Here is an 18975-nt window from a genome sequence, read left to right on the forward strand (position 1 = left end):
ATGTGTAAGATGCTGGTTTAAACCGAAGATAGGCACAAAAAGTTGTAGTAACTCAGCGGGTCAGGCAGCATCTCTGGAGAGAAGGAATGGGTGACGTTTCGGGTCGAGACCCTTCTTCAGACACCTACTATATTTCCAAAATGCTGGAGTAACTCAGCAGGTCAGGCAGCATCTCAGGAGAGAAGGAATGGGTGACGTTTCGGGTCGAGACCTTTCTTACCTGCTGAGTTACTCCAGCATTTTGTGAATAAATACCTTCGATTTGTACCAGCATCTGCAGTTATTGTCTTATAATATATTTCCTGGGTGTGCTGAAATGTAAGGTTGCAGGTGCATCTTACATCGGTAATCTGAAACAGTTTGATCTTTAAGCAGTGCAATGCAGTTTTTGTTCCATGTAATGTACCACAATAAAAATGCCCAGGCATTTCCTTGTAAATCGAATCAAACCACAGTCATGTTTGCGCTTGCATGGTGTTCATGATTACCCTTCTTTGCATTAAGCTCACTTTTCACTCAGTTCAAAATAAAACACAGCTGGTGATAAAACAGGGGCATATTAACTGTGCTTTATGATCTAAAGCCAGCACCTGTGGAGTAATACCTTTAGGAGACTGTGATCTTAACGGTTCAAAGCTGGGTTCATTAATTCCCATCAGGATATCACATAAGCCTTCCTTTCTTGATTGAAATGTTATCACCAGAAAATACGTGGTGTTTGGATCCATCTAGAGGATATTAAGAGATTTCTTTGGACACATGAAAACAGAGTAAAGAGTTCAATCGGTCACTATTTAGGGGGGAGCAAACTCGGAACATTTTCCTGCAGTCAATATCAAAATATAAACATCAGTGAAAAACGTTTAAAAGCAAAGTTCATTTTGAATATATGGCATACAGTATATATTGAAATGATAAAATATAATATTTAAATGCACATACTGTTTTGTAATGGGTGAATGCTTTCTCTTAAACTTATTTTTCATTGGAGAAACATAATTATACAAATCATTTATATCTGATAATAAATGACTAAATGACAATTATTGGAAGCTTAACTTGCTGACAGTACATAGGTACGTGGTCAATCTCAGTTTGCTTGCAATCAAGACATCCAAAAAGTAACTTCTTCTGCATTACACATTTAGGGAGGTGAAAATTATCTTGAGTTTCCATTTCTGATAGCTCTCTTGTAACAGGGTTAGAATAACAAGAACAACAGAGGACAAAATCGAGAAGAACCATGGGGCTTACCTCAAATCCTCTCCACGTTTGCTGCAATGTGTTGACTGAACGCACATCAGAAGAAAAGCCAAAATAAATTATTGCAAAACTGCTTTGGCCTTCATCACCTACTGCGCCCATCTGCCAATCAACACCCTCCCCACCCTCACCTGCATCCACCTATCACTTAAGATAGGCACAAACAACTGGAGTAATTCAGCGGGGCTGGCAGCATCTCTGGAGAGAAGGAATAGGTGACGTTTCGGGTCGAGACTCTTCTTCAGATCCGACCTGAAACGATACCCCTTCCTTCTCTCCAGAGATGCTGCCTGTCCCGTTGAGTTACTTCAGCTTTTTGTGTCTATCTTCGGTTTAAACCAGCATCTGCAGCTCCTTCTTCCACCTATCACCTGCCAGGCTTTATCCTGGTCTCACCTCATTTTTAGTTTAGAGATACAGCGCGGAAACAGGCCCTTCGGCCCACCGGGTCCGCGCTAACCAGCGATCCTCTTTGTCGTGGATCAACACTATCTAACACCCATTAGGGACAATTTACATTTGTACCAAGTCAATTAACCTCCAAACCTGTACGTCTTTGGAGTGCGACACGGTGGTGGCAGCGGTAGAGTTGCTGCCTTACAGCGAATGCAGCGCCGGAGACTCAGGTTCGATCCTGACTACGGGCGCCGTCTGTACGGAGTTTGTACGTTCTCCCCGTGATCTGCGTGGGTTTTCTCCGAGATCTTCGGTTTCCTCCCACACTCCAAAGACGTACAGGTATGTAGGTTAATTGACTGGGTAATATGTAAAAATTGTCCCTAGTGTGTGTAGGATAGTGTTAATGTGCGGGGATCGCTGGGCGGCACGGACTCGGTGGGCCGAAGGGCCTGTTTCCGCGCTGTATCTCTAAATCTAAAAAATCTAAACCGAAGATCTCGGAGAAAACCCACGCAGGTCACGGGGAGAACGTACAAACTCCAGACAGACAGCACCCGTAGTCGGGATCAAACCCAGGTCTCTGGCGCTGTAAGGCAGCAACTCTACCGCTGCGCCACCGTGCAGCCACTTTTCCATTTTTCTACCCCCCCCCAATTAAAATCAATCTTAAAAAAAGGTCCCAACTGGAAACGTCACCCATGCATTTGCTCCACAAATGCTGCCTGGCACACTGTTCCTGCAGGTTTTGCTCACAATTTCAGCAACTGCAGTTCCTTCAATATACACTAGGATATGGGTGCCACAGGTGGAACCACACAGTTTCAGTAACTTTCAGGAAAATAAGTCACTTTGGAATACGATGAATAAAACAAATGAAGCAAAGAACGTAAACAAAAAGGACTTAAACATATATTTGACCCTACATTTTCGTTTGAATGAAGTGCTTACTTTGGTCTCGAACACTTGTTTCAGTTTCCTTTGGGGAGTTTTTCAGCAAGCATGACTTGAAAGTAATTTCATCTGCAAAGTAAAATCACAATTGCTTTGTTCGTCTGCCCTGCAGTTTCATTTCAAAAGGCAATTCTTTGCATCCAAGTCACGTCAATATTGATGTAACCTTAATAGTGGCATTGTGCAAATAAATATGTTGTCAGATTTAAACAATGGGCATCTCATGTTCTCAGCTTGCTTCTCCCTTAAAATGAGGTGAGACCAGGATAAAGCCTGGCAGGTGATAGGTGGAAGAAGGAGCTGCAGATGCTAGTTTAAACCGAAGATAGACACAAAAAGCTGAAGTAACTCAACGGGGCTCCGGTCACGTGTGGCTGCGCCTAACGGCTGCGGCTCTCTGGCAGTCTGTTTGTCTTTTTTTTGTGTGTGTCGGTGTTGGGATGGTTTTTGTTTCTGTTTTTGGCTGTGTATGTGTGGGGGGTGTGGGGGGGGGTGTGGGGGGTGGGGGGTGGGGTGGGGGAAACCTTTCTTTTATTGGGTCTCTTCCCCGGGGCGCAGCTCGGCCGCGGGGCCTTCCATCGCCCGCGGGGCCTTCCAGCTCGGCCGCTGGACTTAACATCGCCGGCACGGCTCGGCCGCGGGACCTAACGGGACCCCGCGGGAACAACTACCTTCCATCGCCCGGTATGGCCGCTGGACTTAACATCGCCGGCGCGGCTCGGCTGCGGGACGTTTCAGTGCCCGGTGCGGCTCGGCCGCTGGACTTAACATCACCGGCGCGGCGCGGCTCGGCTGCAGGACGTTTCAGTGCCCGGTGCGGCTCGGCCGCTGGACTTAACATCGCCGGCGCGGCTCGGCTGCGGGACGTTTCAGTGCTCGGTGCGGCTCGGCCGCTGGACTTAACATCGCCGGCGCAGCTTGGCCGCGGGACGTTTCAGTGCCCGGTGCGGCTCGGCCGCTGGACTTAACATCGCCAGTGCGGCTCGGCCGCGGGACGTGTCAGTGCCCGGTGTGGCTCGGCCGCGGGACCTTCCATCCCCTTGCGGGGGCTGTGCGTGTCGGTTGGGGTCGAGCTGCCTGTCCGTGGGCGCGGGGGGGAAGAGAGTGTAAGTTTTGTTGCCTTCCATCACAGTGAGGGGGTGTTTGGAGTCACTGTGATGGATGTTGGTGTTGGGGTCGTGTGTCCTGTGTTCTTTTCTTTTTTGCTGTGTCTTGTGACTGTTGAAATTTCGTTCGGTATTTATACCGAATGACAATAAAGTTCTGTTATACTGTTATACTGTTAACGTTCTTTTCACCCTCATGGAACAAGAGAGCAACAGGAATCAAGAGGGCGACACGGTGGCGCAGCGGTAGAGTTGCTGCCTTACAGCACTTGCAGCGCCGGAGACCCGGGTTCGATCCCGACTATGGGTGCTGTCTGTAAGGAGTTTGTACGTTCTCCCCGTGACCTGCGTAGGTTTTTTCCGAGATCTTCGGTTTCCTCCCACACTTCAAAGACGTACAGGTTTGTAGGTTAATTGGCTTGGTGTATGTGTAAAATTGTCCCTTGTGTGTAAGGTAGTGTTAATGTGCGGGGATCGCTGGTTGGCGTGGAATCGGTGGGCCAAAAGGCCTGTTTCCATGCTGTATCTCTAAACTAAACTAAACTAAACTAAACTAAACTAAACTAAACTAAACTAAACTAAACTAAGAAAGACATCAGAATGTATTATACCCCATAAACATGATACAAAATCATTTGAAAAATAAAATACTCTTGCACTGTGCAGAGGATTATTTGTAGTGCACCAGGATGGGGTTGGGGGGGCAAGGGATGTTGTTGTTGTTGTTGTTGGTCCTTCGGGTTGGAAGATGACCATGACTTCACTTTCAATCTTATTATTTCGGCTGCTGATTGGGATTGCCGCCAGCCTCACGTGGTATGCTGGGCCAGGTTGAAGTCATGACTTGCGCTTGACTTGGATTTAAGTGAGGGGGAGTTGCGCAGATCGCCGGCCTCACTCTCTCGTCCCGGCCTATCGGGCCCCAGCAGCAAGACATAGTCAAGATGGCTGGGGACAGGTCAGGATGCAGTGGATGGTCAGAAGTGCCCTACGTGTCTCACTCTGCCCTGTTTGCGCGCCACGACGCTTTGCTGGGATCGTCTTTCTGCCCGTTGAACCTTCTGGTGGTTTCCTCTGCGCAATCCGCCGAACCCAGGCTTCACGTGCTAGCTAGACAAGCCCCAAACCCAGGCTTCACACGCTAGGCAGACAAGCCCCAAACCCAGGCTTCACACGCTAGGCAGACAAGCCCCAAACCCAGGCTTCACACGCTAGGCAGACAAGCCCCAAACCCAGGCTTCACACGCTAGGCAGACAAGCCCCAAACCCAGGCTTCACCCGCTAGGCAGACAAGCCCTAAAGCCGTTGGAACCAACGACTTGCCGACTGTACATGTGGCATGCACACACAACAGTGGAGACATCGTGGGGATGGGGGTTGTCCTGGGCTGATCCCACGGCTTGGGGGGATGGACGAGAATGGGGCGGTTCTCTCCAGGGGCAAGGGATAGGAAGAGGAGGTAGGGGGGTTATTACTTGACGTTTGGGAATTCACTGTTCAATACCGCTGGGGTGTAAACTGCCCAAGCGAAATGAGGTGCTGTTCCTCCAATTTGCTCTGGGCCTCACTCTGACAATGGAGGAGGCCCAGGACAGAAAGGTCAGATTGGGAATGGGAGGGGGAGTTGAAGTGCTGAGCAACCGGGAGATCAGGGAGGTTTAGGCAGACTGAGTGGAGGTGTTCAGCGAAACGATCGGCGAGCCTGCGCTTGGTCTCGCCGATGTAGAGAAGTTGACACCTGGAACAGTGGATACAGTAGATGAGGTTGGAGAAGGTGCAGTTGAACCTCTGCCTCACCTGATAAGACTGTTGGGGTCCTTAGAAGGAGTCGGGGGGGGGAGATAAATGGACAGGTGTTGCATCTCCTGCGGTTGCAGGGGAAAGTACCTGGGGAGGGGGTGGTTTGGGTGGGAAGGGACGAGTGGACCAGGGAGATGCGGAGGGAATGGTCTTTGCGGAGAGCAGAAAGGGGTGGAAATGGGAAGATGTGGCCAGTAGTGGAATCCCATTGCATATGGCGAAGGTGTTGGAGGATTACGTGCTGTATTCGACGGCTGATGGGGTGGAAGGTGAGGACAAGGGAGACTCTGTCCTTGTCACGAATAGGGGGAAGGGGTGCAAGAACGGAGCTGTGGGATATTGAGGAGACCCTAGTGAGAGCCTCATCTATAATAGAAGAGGGGAACCCCCATTTCCTAAAGAATGAGGACGTCTCTGATGCCCTAGTGTGAGACACCTCATCCCGGGCGCAGATGCGGCGTAGACGGAGGAATTGGGAGTAGGGGATAGAGTCTTTACAGTAAGCAGTGTGGGAAGACGTGTAGTCTGGATAGCTGTGGGAGTCAGTGGGTTTGTAATAGATGTCGGTCAATAGTCTGTCTCCTGTGATGGAGACGGTCAGCCTCAAGTTTCTGGGCACTCACATTTCGGAGGACCTAACATGGTCCACTAACACTGCTGCGCTGGTCAAGAAGGCACAGCAACGACTGTTCTACCTAAGAACACTGAAGAAGTCTGGTCTACCCCAACAGCTACTGACGACCTTCTACCACTGCACCATAGAGAGCATCCTAACACATGGCATCCCTGTGTGGTATCTCAGCTGCACGGAGGCAGAGAGGAAAGCTCTTCAGCAGGTAGTCCATAGAGCTCAGAGGACCATCGGAACACAGCTACCAGCATCTACAACACACGATGCCTCAGAAAAGCCCCCAGCATCCACAAAGACTCTTCACACCCCTGCAACAGTCTGTTCGAACTTCTACCATCGGGCAGACGATACAAGGCCTTCTACGCCCGCACCTCCAGACTCAGGAACAGCTTCATCCCCAGGGCCATAGCTGCTATGAACCGGTCCTGCTGAGCCGGATGGTCACATCGCACAGTGAACCGGCACAGATCTACTTGCACTTTATTCTGTTTTAAAACTGTTTCTAATTTGTTTCATTGGGTTGTTTAAATTAATACTGACTAGCTAATTAAATTATTGCATCGTATGGGAGTCGCATTCCCAATCTCGTTGTACCCCTGTACAATGACAATAAAGATATATCGTATTGTATTGTGTTGTATTATGAGATCCAGAAATGATGGGGAGATGTCGGAGATGGTCCAAGTACATTTGAGTGCAGGATGGAAATCAGTGCAGGAGGTAGCACCGATGCAGTTGTCAACGATCTGAGGTAGAGTTCTGGGACGGGGCCAGTGTACGCCTGGAACAGGGATTGTTCGACGTACCCTACAAAGAGGCAGGCATAGCTGGGGCCCATGTGGGTGCCCATGGCTACACCTTGGACTTGGAGGAAGTGGAAGGAGACAAAGAAGTTGTCAAGGGTAAGGACCGGGTCTGCTAGGCGGTGGAGGGTATTAGTGGACAGACATTGGCTGGCTCTGCGGTAGAGGAAGAAACGGAGGGCTTTAAGACCTTCATGGTGGGGGATAGAGGTGTAGAGTGATTCGACATCCATGGTAAAGATGAGGGAGTGGGGGCCTGTAAAATGGAAGTCGTTGAAGAGACGAAGAGCGCGTGAGGTGTCTTGGACATAGGTAGGTAGGGATTGGACCAGGGGGGATAGGATGGAGTCGAGTAGGTGGAAATTAATTCAGTGCGACATGAACAAGCAGAAACAGTGGGCCTGCCAGGACAGTTGCGTTTGTATTACCTTCCTACAGTTAATGTGGTGTTCCCCTGCTGTTATAGGTGGTGGAACCTCATCCAGGTCTCCTCTCTGGCATGTGTTTCTGCTCTCCATCTCCCTCTGCCCAGACAGAATAAGGATAGAACATCCCTGCTCCTCAACTTTCACCCCTCCAGCCTCCGCCTCGTACACAACATTCTCCAACATTAGAAGCGGCACGGTGGCGCAGCGGTAGAGTTGCTGCCTTACAGCGAATGCAGTGCCGGAGGCCCAGGTTCAATCCTGACTACGGGCGCCGTCTGTACGGAGTTTGTACATTCTCCCCGTGACCTGCGTGGGTTTTCTCCGAGATCTTCGGTTTCCTCCCACGCTCCAAAGACGTACAGGTATGTAGGTTAATTGACTGGGTAAATGTAAAAATTGTCCCTAGTGTGTGTAGGATAGTGTTAATGTGCGGGGATCGCTGGGTGGCGCGGACATGCTGGGCCGAAAAGGCCTGTTTCCGCGCTGTATCTGAAATATGAAATATGATCGTGGCTGATCATCCAAAATCAGTACCCCGTTCCTGCTTTTTCCCCATACCCCTTGATTCCGTTAGCCCTAAGTGCTAAATCTAACTCTCTCTTGAATACATTTCCACCAACTTCAACATGATCTCACCTCCAGTCACATTTCCCCCATTCCCACCCCATTCCCATCCCATTCCCACCCCATTCCCACCCCAATCCCATCCCATTCCCATCCCATTCCCACCCCATTCCCACTCCTTTACACTTTCTGTAGAAACCACAATCTTTGCAAATCTTTGATTCACTCACCCCTTCGCACCAAAACTGCCCACTCTCCAGGCACCTTTTCATACAACCACAGGTGATGTAACACCTGTCCCCACACCTCCCCTCTCGCTTTCATTCAGAGACCCCAGCAACCGTTCCTCGTGAGACAAAGACTCACAGAGTAGCTTTTAGTTTAGAGATACTGCGCGGAAATAGGCCCTTCGGCCCACCGAGTCCGCACCGACCAGCCATCCCCGCACACTTATATCATCCTACACACACTGGGGAAAATTTACTCACCTATGCCAAGCAAATTTACCTACAAACCTGTACGTTTCTGGAGTGTGGGAGGAAACCGAAGTCTCGGAGAAAACCCACGCAGGTCAAGGGGGGAACGTACAAACTCCGTACAGACAGCACCCGTAGTCGGGATCGAACCTGAGTCTCCGGTGCTGCAAGCATTGTAAGGCAGCAACACTACCGCTGCGCCACCGTGCCGCCCCGAAACAGACCTCTTCTACTGCATTTGGTGCTCCCTGTGGAGCCTGCTTTGTGTCAACAAGACCCAGCTTACACTCGGTAACCGTTTCGTTGAACATTCTGAATGTCCTGGGTGTTAAATAGGTTAACTCCCCTTCCCATTCCCGATCTTTCTGTTCCTGTTCTCCTCCATTGCCAGAGTGAGGCCACACGCAGATTGGATGAACAGCATCTCTTCCACTTTGGTAGTTTACAACCCAACGGTATGAATATAGATGTCTCCAACTCCTATTCATAGTCCCCATCCTCCCTTTCCTTCCTGTGTCCCCAACCCCACTTTAGTGTGCTCCCATTTTAACACCATCTCCCAACCAACTCCCAATCACCCTAATCCTTTCCTCTCCTTCATATACTTATCTCCCACCCTCGAGTTCACCATTTCTCCCCATCCCCCCACTACCTCCTCCTCCTTATCCTTGTCCTTCCACCCATATCCCTCCCCTCCCTGTACATTTCACACCATCTCTCCTCTTTTTATCTGACACCTTTTTGTCCTCTTTTCATTTAGTGTCATAGTCATAGAGAGATACAGCATGGAAACAGGCCCTTCGGACCACTCGCCCACACCAGCCAGCAATGTCCCAGCTACACTAGTCCCACTTGCCTGTGCTTGCTCCATTTCCCTCCAAACCTGTCCTATCCATGTACCTGTCTAACTGTTTCGTAAACGTTGGGATAGTCCCAGCCTCAACTGCCTCCTCTGGCAGCTCGTTCCATACACCCACCACCCTTTGTGTGAAAAAGTTACCCCTCAGATTCCTATTAAATCTTTTCCCCTTCATCTGGTCCACGATTCCCCTACTCTGGGCAAGAGACTGTGCATCTACCTGATCTATTCCTCTCATGATTTTATACACCCCTATAAGATCTCCTAGCCTTTTTGTCATTTACTCCACCCATCTGCCAGCGAAACACCCCTCACCTGCACCCGCCTCTCACTTGGCAGATTCTGACCCACCCTCACCCCTCTTCTTGACCTTTATCCCCCTACTAAAGTCAGTTTGTAGAACGGTCCCAAACCAAAATATCATCTTGTAGTGGGTCTGGACGCGATAGGAATAAGGCAAGACGCCAGGTAAGTGTTAACAGTAATTTAATCCAGCAACAGAACACCCACTCTCACTTCGAAGGTATTTATTCACAAAATGCTGGAGTAACTCAGCAGGTCAGGCAGCATCTCAGGAGAGAAGGAATGGGTGACGTTTCGGGTCGAGACCCTTCTTCAGTCTGAAGAAGGGTCTCGACCCGAAACGTCACCCATTCCTTCTCTCCTGAGATGCTGCCTGACCTGCTGAGTTACTCCAGGCATTTTGTGAATAAATACCTTCGATTTGTACCAGCATCTGCAGTTATTTTCTTATATCCACTCTCACTTCGGTCTCAAACACAAGTTATCTCTCCAGCCCCTTCAGGCAAAACCCCTTAGCACTAGTCCTTCCCCCAGCCCTGTCCAACCCGTGCCGAGAGAGATGATCCAGGGAGTGGCCTAATCCCCGGGTACCGCCACAATCTGTCCATTTCCTTCACAGGTACTGACAGACCTGTTGGGTTCGCCACGCTTTGTGTTAAAGTAGATGGCTTCAATTAATTTGAAAAGCTTCATGGGGCTGATAATATCCAATTATTTTGAAGCAACATTTATAGATCACATCTGAATCGCATCACAATAACGTGCACAGACGTTCTTGGAGTGCCTTCTGCTTTTTGAATTACTAATATTCTAACAATGCCCCCCAAGGTGATGTTAAGAATTTTGAATCCTGAGTAATGTTAGAGGACTGGGAATACGAAATAGCAAAGTTCAACTATCTTGCCATATAATGAAGAAGGCTTTAAAAGAGCTTCTTTGAATGAGAAGCTTAAGATCAATCAAATACTCTGGTCTAACATATCAGCGTAGCGTTGAGGTGATGCCATGCTATTAAATGTGTCTCAATTCATTTGGCCCATGGGGAATTGTAGTGAGATACCTTGGAGAATGTCATTCTTCAGATATGTTTCCTTTGAAAGATCCAATAATAGAACCATGTACTCGTTGAGTTTTATCGATAGTTGGAATAAAATTTGGGATAGAACTGGGGAACTTATATATAAATATGGCCCACAATATTTATGTAGCTGTTGAAATAAAGTTCTCCTTTAAAAATGTTTAAAAAAGCACTCTGACTACTTGTAGAAATGATTAATGTGGGCATTCATACTGAAATGTATGTGACACTTCAATTTGATTTGGTAGGATGTCAGTGATATAAAACAAATATGTTGGACAAAAGTAAGATTTACAATGTATCTCAAAGAAGACTGTTAACCTAAAGCATTACTTCAGAATGTAATTTGTATCTTTATCTATATCTTTGTTGGCTGTCTTCTGTTGAATTACTGCCATCCATCTTTACTCGGTGGGTGGTATTCATTCCAGTGTACGTCAGCAGGGTGAGAAACTCGTGTCACTTTTTATTCAAGCCAGTGCGAACTGTGGATCTTGTCTCATCACAGGCTGAGGGAATGAACTTACTGCGGGAGATTGAGAAGAGTATTGCTTTATTCTGGCAAGCGAAAACATGTACTGAGTTTTTGAAGGCAGCACATTTATAGCTTAATCAGTGTTCAATTTAGAGACAAGGGAGAGAAAAAAAAGATCTCTTCCCCTCCACTCAACCTGTCCACCCACTCCTTCCATACTCTCCTGACTAGTGCTGTAAAATGCAACAAGTCGGGAAAAGTGAAAGTCTGAAAGGTCAGATAACTAGTACAAATTGGAAAATTGGTTTGAAAACTCAGCTGGCAGTGAAAAGCAGGAAGTGATGGTAAAGCCTTATCTAAATGCAATAACCAGTTGAAATCCATAGGGGATTTCTGTAATTTATGCTGTTTACAAACGGTACACTGGGAAGAACCTTGTGAGTGAGATCAATTCGATTTTATTTTCATTGAAGGTTATAAACCTGTCTCGAATTGATGAAGGATCATTGATGCGATCAATGATGGGAGGACAAAGGAGGACCTGGCATGGGATAGTTGAAGTCATAGAGTTATAGAGTGACACAGTGTGGAAACAGGCCCTTCGGCCCAACTTGCCCACACCGGCCAACATGTCCCAGCTACACTAGTCCCACCTGCCTGCGCTTGGTCCATATCCCTCCAAACCTGTCCTATCCATGTACCTGTCTAACTGTTTCTTAAACGTTGGGATAGTCCCTGCCTCAACTACCTCCTCTGGCAGCTTGTTCCATACACCCACCACCCTTTATGTGAAAAACTACCCCTCAGACTCCTATTAGATCTTTTCCTCTTCACCTTAAACCTCTGTCCTCGTTAGGAAGATAAGAAGGAATTTCATTAGTCAGGTGTTGGTGAATCTGTAGAATTCATTGCCACAGAAGGCGGTGGATGCCATTTTAAAACTAGAGATAGATAGATTCTTGATTAGTACGGGTGTCAGGGGTTATGGGGAGAAGGCAGGAGAACGGGGTTAGGGGCGAGCGAGTGATCAGCCATGATTGAATGGCGGAGTAGACTTGATGGGCCGAATGGCATAATTCTGCTCATATCACTTATGACCATATGACTGTTCAGAAGTCTGCTTACAGAGGGAATCAGCTGTTCCTGCCTGTGGTGTTATGTGCTTACAAGATTTTGTTTCTTCTGCCCGATGGGATTGGGGGGGGGGGAAGAAGGGATTAATAGGGTGGCAAAAGCATTTGATAAGTGTAGATAGATAGAGTGAGGCCCAGCGCAAATTGGAGGAACAGCCAGCACCTCATATTTCGCTTGGGTAGCTTACACCCCAGCAGCATGAACATTGACTTCTCCAATTTCAAATAGCCCTTGCTTTCCCTCTCTCTCTCCATTCGCTTCTCCCCTTCCCGGGACTCCCAGCAGTCTTACTGTCTCTGACTACATTCCATTTGTCTCCCGCCCACTACTTTTAGAAGGATGAGAGGGGATCTTATCGAAACGTATAAGATTATTAAGGGGTTGGGCACGTTAGAGGCAGGAAACATGTTCCCAATGTTGGGGGAGTCCAGAGTTTAAGAATAACTGGTAGGCCATTTAGAACGGAGATGAGGAAAAACTTTTTCAGTCAGAGAGTTGTGAATCTGTGGAATTCTCTGCCTCAGAAGGCAGTGGAGGCCAATACTCTGAATGCATTCAAGAGAGAGCTAGATAGAGCTGTTAATGATAGTGGAGTCAGGGGGTATGGGGAGAAGGCAGGAACAGGGTACTGATTGAGAATGATCAGCCATGATCACGTTGAATGGCGGTGCTGGCTCGAAGGGCCAAATGGCCTACTCCTGCACCTATTGTCTATTGTCTATTGTCCCCTGACATCAGTCTGAAGAAGGGTCTCGACCTGAAACGTCACCCAGTCCTTCTCTCCAGAGTTGCTGCTTGTCACGCTGAGTTACTCCAGCATTTTGTGTCGACCTTAGGTGGTGAGCCTGATCTGTGTGATGAACTGGTGTGCAGCTGGTTAAGAGCTTGTGTTGGAACAGAAACATGTCAGTCAACATCATCGCTCTGGATGGCTAGTAAAATACAACTTAAAGAGGAAGAAGAAAGTCTACAATATGTACTTCCCCTTCCTGGAAATATTAATGCAATCTAAAGCTGACATTTTTTTCTGTTATAATATCCTTTTTTTTGTCAAATAAAAAACCCGGAAAATACCGGAAGCATTTGTCAGATCAGCTATCATTTATGGAGAAAGAAATGGGGGATGCTGAGGCTTTAAAGGGCACTAGTCAGACCACATTCGTAATATGAAGGTAGACACAAAATTGTGGAGTAATGCTCGCTCAGGCAACATCTCGGGAGAGAGGGAATGGGTGTCGTTTTGCGTTGAGACCCTTCTTTAGTCTGATTTTAACCAGCATTTGCAGTTTTTTTCCTACACATTCGTAATATTATAGGTAGTTTTTAGATTTATTTTTTTAGATTTTAGATTTTAGAGAAGTAGCGCAGAAACAGGCCCTTTCGGCCCACTGGGTCCGCGCCGCCCAGCGATCCCCGCACACTAACACTATCCTACACCCACTACGGACAATTTTAACATTTACCAAGCCAATTAATCTACGTACCTGTACGTCTTTGGAGTGTGGGAGGAAACCGAAGATCTCGGAGAAAACCCACGCAGGTCACGGGGAGAACGTACAAACTCCGTACAGTATAGCGCCCGTAGTCAGGATCGAACCTGAGTCTCAGGCGCTGCATTCGCTGTAAGGCAGCAACTCTACCGCTGCGCCACCGTATGTTTTGGCCCCATATATGAGGGAGAACGTGCTGGCGTTGCACAAGGACAAGAGGAGGTTTACAAGAATGATCCCAAGTGTGATTGCGTTAAGGTATTTGATGCATGTGTTCATATTCGCTGGAATTTAGAAGGATGAGGGGGGGGGGGGGGGGTCTCATTGAAACCTACCAAACAATGAAATGCCTAAATAGAGTGGATGTGGAGAGGGTGTTTCCTTCCAGTAGTCCAAGTGTTTAGAACCACAGCCTCAGAATAAAAGGGCTTGTGTTTGGAATGGAGATGAGGAGGGATTTGTTTAGCCAGAGGGTGGAGAATCTGTGGAATTCATTGCCACAGATGACAGGGGAGGCCAAGTCATTTTGTGTTTTTAAAGTGGAGATTGATAGGTTCTTGTTTAGTAAAGATGCCAAAGATTACAGGGAGAAAGCAGGAGAATGCGGGTTAAAGGGAAAAATAAATCAGCCATTTATTCACAAAATGCTGGAGTAACTCAGCAGGTCAGGCAGCATCTCGGGAGAGAAGGAATGGGTGACGTTTCGGGTCGAGACCCTTCTTCTTCTACTCCAGCATTTTGTGAATAAATCGATTTGTACCAGCATCTGCAGTTATTTTCTTATACAATAAATCAGCCATGATCGAATAGTGGAGCGGACTCGATGGGCGAATTGCCTAATTCGGCTCCTATGTCTTATGAACTTATCAACTTAGTTTAGTTTAGTTTAGTTTAGTTTAGAGATCCAGCATGGAAACAGGCCCTTTGGCCCACCAAGTCCACACCGACCAGCGATCCCCGCACATTAACACTATCCAGTTAAACCAGTTAAACAAGTACTTTGGTTCTGTCTTCACTAAGGAATACTAGTGAAGACAGAAATATTAAGGGACCAAGGATCGAGTGGGAGGGAGGAACTGAAGGGAATCCACATTAGTCAGGAAATGGTGTTGGGTAAACTGTTGGGACTCAAGGCAGGTAAACCCCCAGGGCTTGATGGTCTGCATCCCATAGTACTCAAGGAGGTGGCCCTGGAAATCGTAGATGCATTGGTGATCATTTTCCAATGTTCTTTCGACTCTGGATCAGTTCCTGTGGACTGGAGGGTAGCCAATGTAACCCCACTTTTTTAGAAAGGAGGGAGAGAGAAATCGAGGAATTATAGACCAGTTTGCCTTACATCGGTAGTGGGGAAGATGCTGGAGTCGATTATTAAAGATGTAATAGCAACGCATTTGGAAAGCAGTGACAGGATCGGTCAAAGTCAGCATGGATTTATGAAGGGGAAAGCATGCTTGACTAATCTTCTGGAATTTTTTGAGGCTGTAACAAGTAGAATGGATAAGGAAGAGCCAGTGGATGTGGTGTATCTGGACTTTCAAAAAACCTTTGACAAGGTCCCACCCAAGACATTAGTGTGCAAAATTAGAGTACATGGTATTGGGGGTAGGGTATTGACATGGGCAAGTAACTGGTTGGCAGACAGGAAGCAAAGAGGAGTAATTAACGGGTCCTTTTCAGAATGGCAGGCAATGACTAGTGGGATGCCTCAAGGCTCAGTGCTGGGACCCCAGTTATTTACAATATATATTAACGATTTAGATGAGGGAATTAAATGTGACATCTCCAAGTTTGCGGATGACACAAAGCTGGGTGGCAGTGTGAGCTGCGAGGAGGATGCTATGAGGCTGCAGGGTGACTTGGATAGGTTGGGTGTGGGCGGATGCATGGCAGATGCAGTATAATGTGGATAAATGTGAGGTTATCCACTTTGGTGGCAAGAACAGGAAAGCAGAATATAATCTGAATGGTGTCTTTGTACATCAGTCACTGAAAGTAAGCATGCGGGTACAGCAGGCAGCGAAGAAAGCTAATGGCACGTTGGCCTTCATTGCGTGAGGGTTTGAGTATCGGAGCAAGGAGGTCTTACTGCAGTTGTACAGGGCCCTGGTGAGACCACATCTGGAGTATTGTGTGCATTTTCGGTCTCCTAATTTGAGGAAGGGCATCCTTGCTATTGAGGCAGTGCAGCGTAGGTTCACCAGGTTAATTCCCGGGATGGCGGGACTGACATATGATGAAAGAATTGGTCGACTGGGCTTGTATTCACTGGAATTTAGATGGATGAAAGGGGATCTTATAGAAATATATAAAATTCTTAAGGCATTGGATTGGCTTGATGCAGGAAAAAAATTCTCGATGATGGGGGAGTACAGAACCAGGGGTCAGTTTAAGAATAAGGGGTAGGCCATTTAGGGTTGATATGAGGAAAAACTCTTTCACCCAGAGAGTTATGAGGCTGTAGGATTCTCTGCCACAGAAGGCAGTGGAGGCCAATTCACTGGATGTTTTCAAGAGAGAGTTAGATTTAGCTCTTAGGGCTAAAGGAATCAAGGGATATGGGGAAAAAGCAGGAAGGGGGTACTGATTTTAGATGATCAGCCATGATCATATTGAATGGTGGTGCTGGCTCGACAGGCCGAATGGCCCAATGCTGCACCTATTTTCTAAGTGTTTCTATCCTACACAGACTGGGACCAATTAACCTACCTGTTAGTCTTTGGAGTGGGGGAGGAAGCCGAAGATCTCGGAGAAAACCCACGTGGTCGTGGCGAGAATGCACAGCTGCAAGCTCTGTAAGGCAGCAACTCTACCCCTGTGCCACTCTCTGGTGAAAGATCTTTGACCAGCAACAATATCAGAAGCTGCTAAGTCCTACGAGCATTCAAGCATGTTCCGTCTTTTGGTTAAATTATTCACGTTTTAGATCCTTGAATCACTGCATCATTCAATCTTTGTAACACTTTGTGAAGCACCGATTGAAGATGTGGCAAACAAACTTTCCTGCGATAATTGACATCTATCTGTAGCAATGAAACTGACCTGCTGAGAAACTCCAGCCATTTCTGCTTCAATTTCTTTGTTTGATATGTTTTTTTCCAATAACTATTGCTTGAAATGGATTAGGCTTTCAAACAAAAATATATTCTATCGCTGTCATCATTTTGTTCTCCTCTGGGAAAGATTAATCTAAACTGGCCTTTTATTTACTCCCTGCTTTTCTAATATCTTGAACTTTAACTCTGAGAAGTCAGTGAAGATTCTGAGTCTGATAACAAATCAATAGCTGGTTTTGCTGTCTTCTTTTTTTTTGTAACCATTGAGGGACAGTGTTTGTCATGTCCCTGCAAATTCCCAGCCCCTGTCTACAATCGTTCTGATTTTAAGCTCTGTTTATATAGTTTGGGAATAGCCTGGTTCCAGGTCTCAATTCCAAAACAATTGTGAATATAGCAACAGCTCAAGGAAAAAAAAAAACAAGAGTAGGCTCCTCTTACCTGCTTGATACTTCAAGTCGATCATAATGGTCTCCTAATCTGAGGAAAGACATTCTTGCCATAGAGGGAGTACAGAGAAGAATTCACCAGATTGATCCCTGGGATGGCAGGACTTTCATATGAAGAAAGGCTGGATAGACTCGGTTTGTACTCGCTGGAATTTAGAAGATTGAGGGGGGATCTTATAGAAACTTACAAAATTCTTAAGGGGTTGGACAGGCTAGATGCAGGAAGATTGTTCCCGATGTTGGGGAAGTCCAGAACAAGGGGTCACAGTTTAAGGATAAGGGGGAAGTCTTTTAGGACCGAGATGAGAAAGTTATTTTTCACACAGAGAGTGGTGAATCTGTGGAATTCTCTGCCATAGAAGGTAGTTAAGGCCAGTTCATTGGCTATATTTAAGAGGGAGTTAGATGTGGCCCTTGTGGCTAAAGGGATCAGGGGGTATGGAGAGAAGGCAGGTACGGGATACTGAGTTGGATGATCAGCCATGATCATATTGAATGGTGTTGCTGGCTCGAAGGACCGAATGGCCAACTCCTGCACCTATTTTCTATGTTTCTATGTTTCTATGATAGATCTTTGACCTAGACATCACTTTCTTCCACCACCCCCATCTCCCTTTATTTCCTTAAAATTGATAATCTGCCAATTTCTCTCTCTAATATAGTTGACAGAGCATTCATGGCAAAGATACTAGAGGAACAAGATGGATCACTCCGTTGAAGCCGCCTATACTGAAGTGTAGTATGCAAAGGAGCGTATCGTCCACCATTTTAGTAGGCAAAACCCGTGTAATCAGTGTTTTGGGGGAACAGTATGTGTGATGATACCTTTAAAATGCAGAATATATCTCGGAAACAGGGCGGAAACAGGCCCTTCGGCCCATCAAGTCTACTTGATCTACTAAGTCTACCATGCAGCGATCCCCCCTTGACACCAACACTATCCTACAAACAGGTACAATTTTGCACTTTTACCGAAGCCATTTAACTTGTAAATCTGCACGTCTTTGAAATGTGGTATGAAACTGGAGCTCCTGGAGAAAACCCACATGGTCACAGGAGGAACGCACAAACTCCATTGAGACTGTTAGGATCGGATCCGTGTCGCTGGTGCTGTAAGGCAGTAACTACTGCTGGACCACTGTGCTGCCTCAGAATGGTCCCAGACTTTACTGACCACTCTTGTGCTTAAAAGTCTCATAGATATTTCCACATCAGGAACAGGCCTAGAATGGCCCATTTGACCACATTAATGTGGTTGTACATGTAAATGCCCAGCTTCTTCTGCAAAGTCAGGCCAGGCCTGAGTCACAAATTAACCTGAAATTCTTTTTTTTTTGTTCTCAGCCAGTCTTTATCATGTTCGGTGGCATAGCTTTAGAGTTGCTGCTTTACAACAATAGATAATAGACAATAGGTGGAGAAGTGGGCCATTCGGCCCTTCGAGCCAGCACCGCCATTCAATGTGATCATAGCTGATCATTCTCAATCAGTACCCCGTTCCTGCCTTCTCCCCATACCCCCTGACTCCGCTATCCTTATGAGCTCTATCTAGCTCTCTCTTGAATGCATTTTGAGAATTGGCCTCCACTGCCTTCTGAGGCAGAGAATTCCACAGATTCACAAATCTCTGACTGAAAAAGTTTTTCCTCGTCTCAGTTCTAAATGGCCTACCCCTTATTCTTAAACTGTGGCCCCTTGTTCTGGACTCCA

Source organism: Rhinoraja longicauda, chromosome 4 (genome assembly GCF_053455715.1).
Source record: "Rhinoraja longicauda isolate Sanriku21f chromosome 4, sRhiLon1.1, whole genome shotgun sequence".
NCBI lineage: Eukaryota > Metazoa > Chordata > Chondrichthyes > Rajiformes > Arhynchobatidae > Rhinoraja > Rhinoraja longicauda.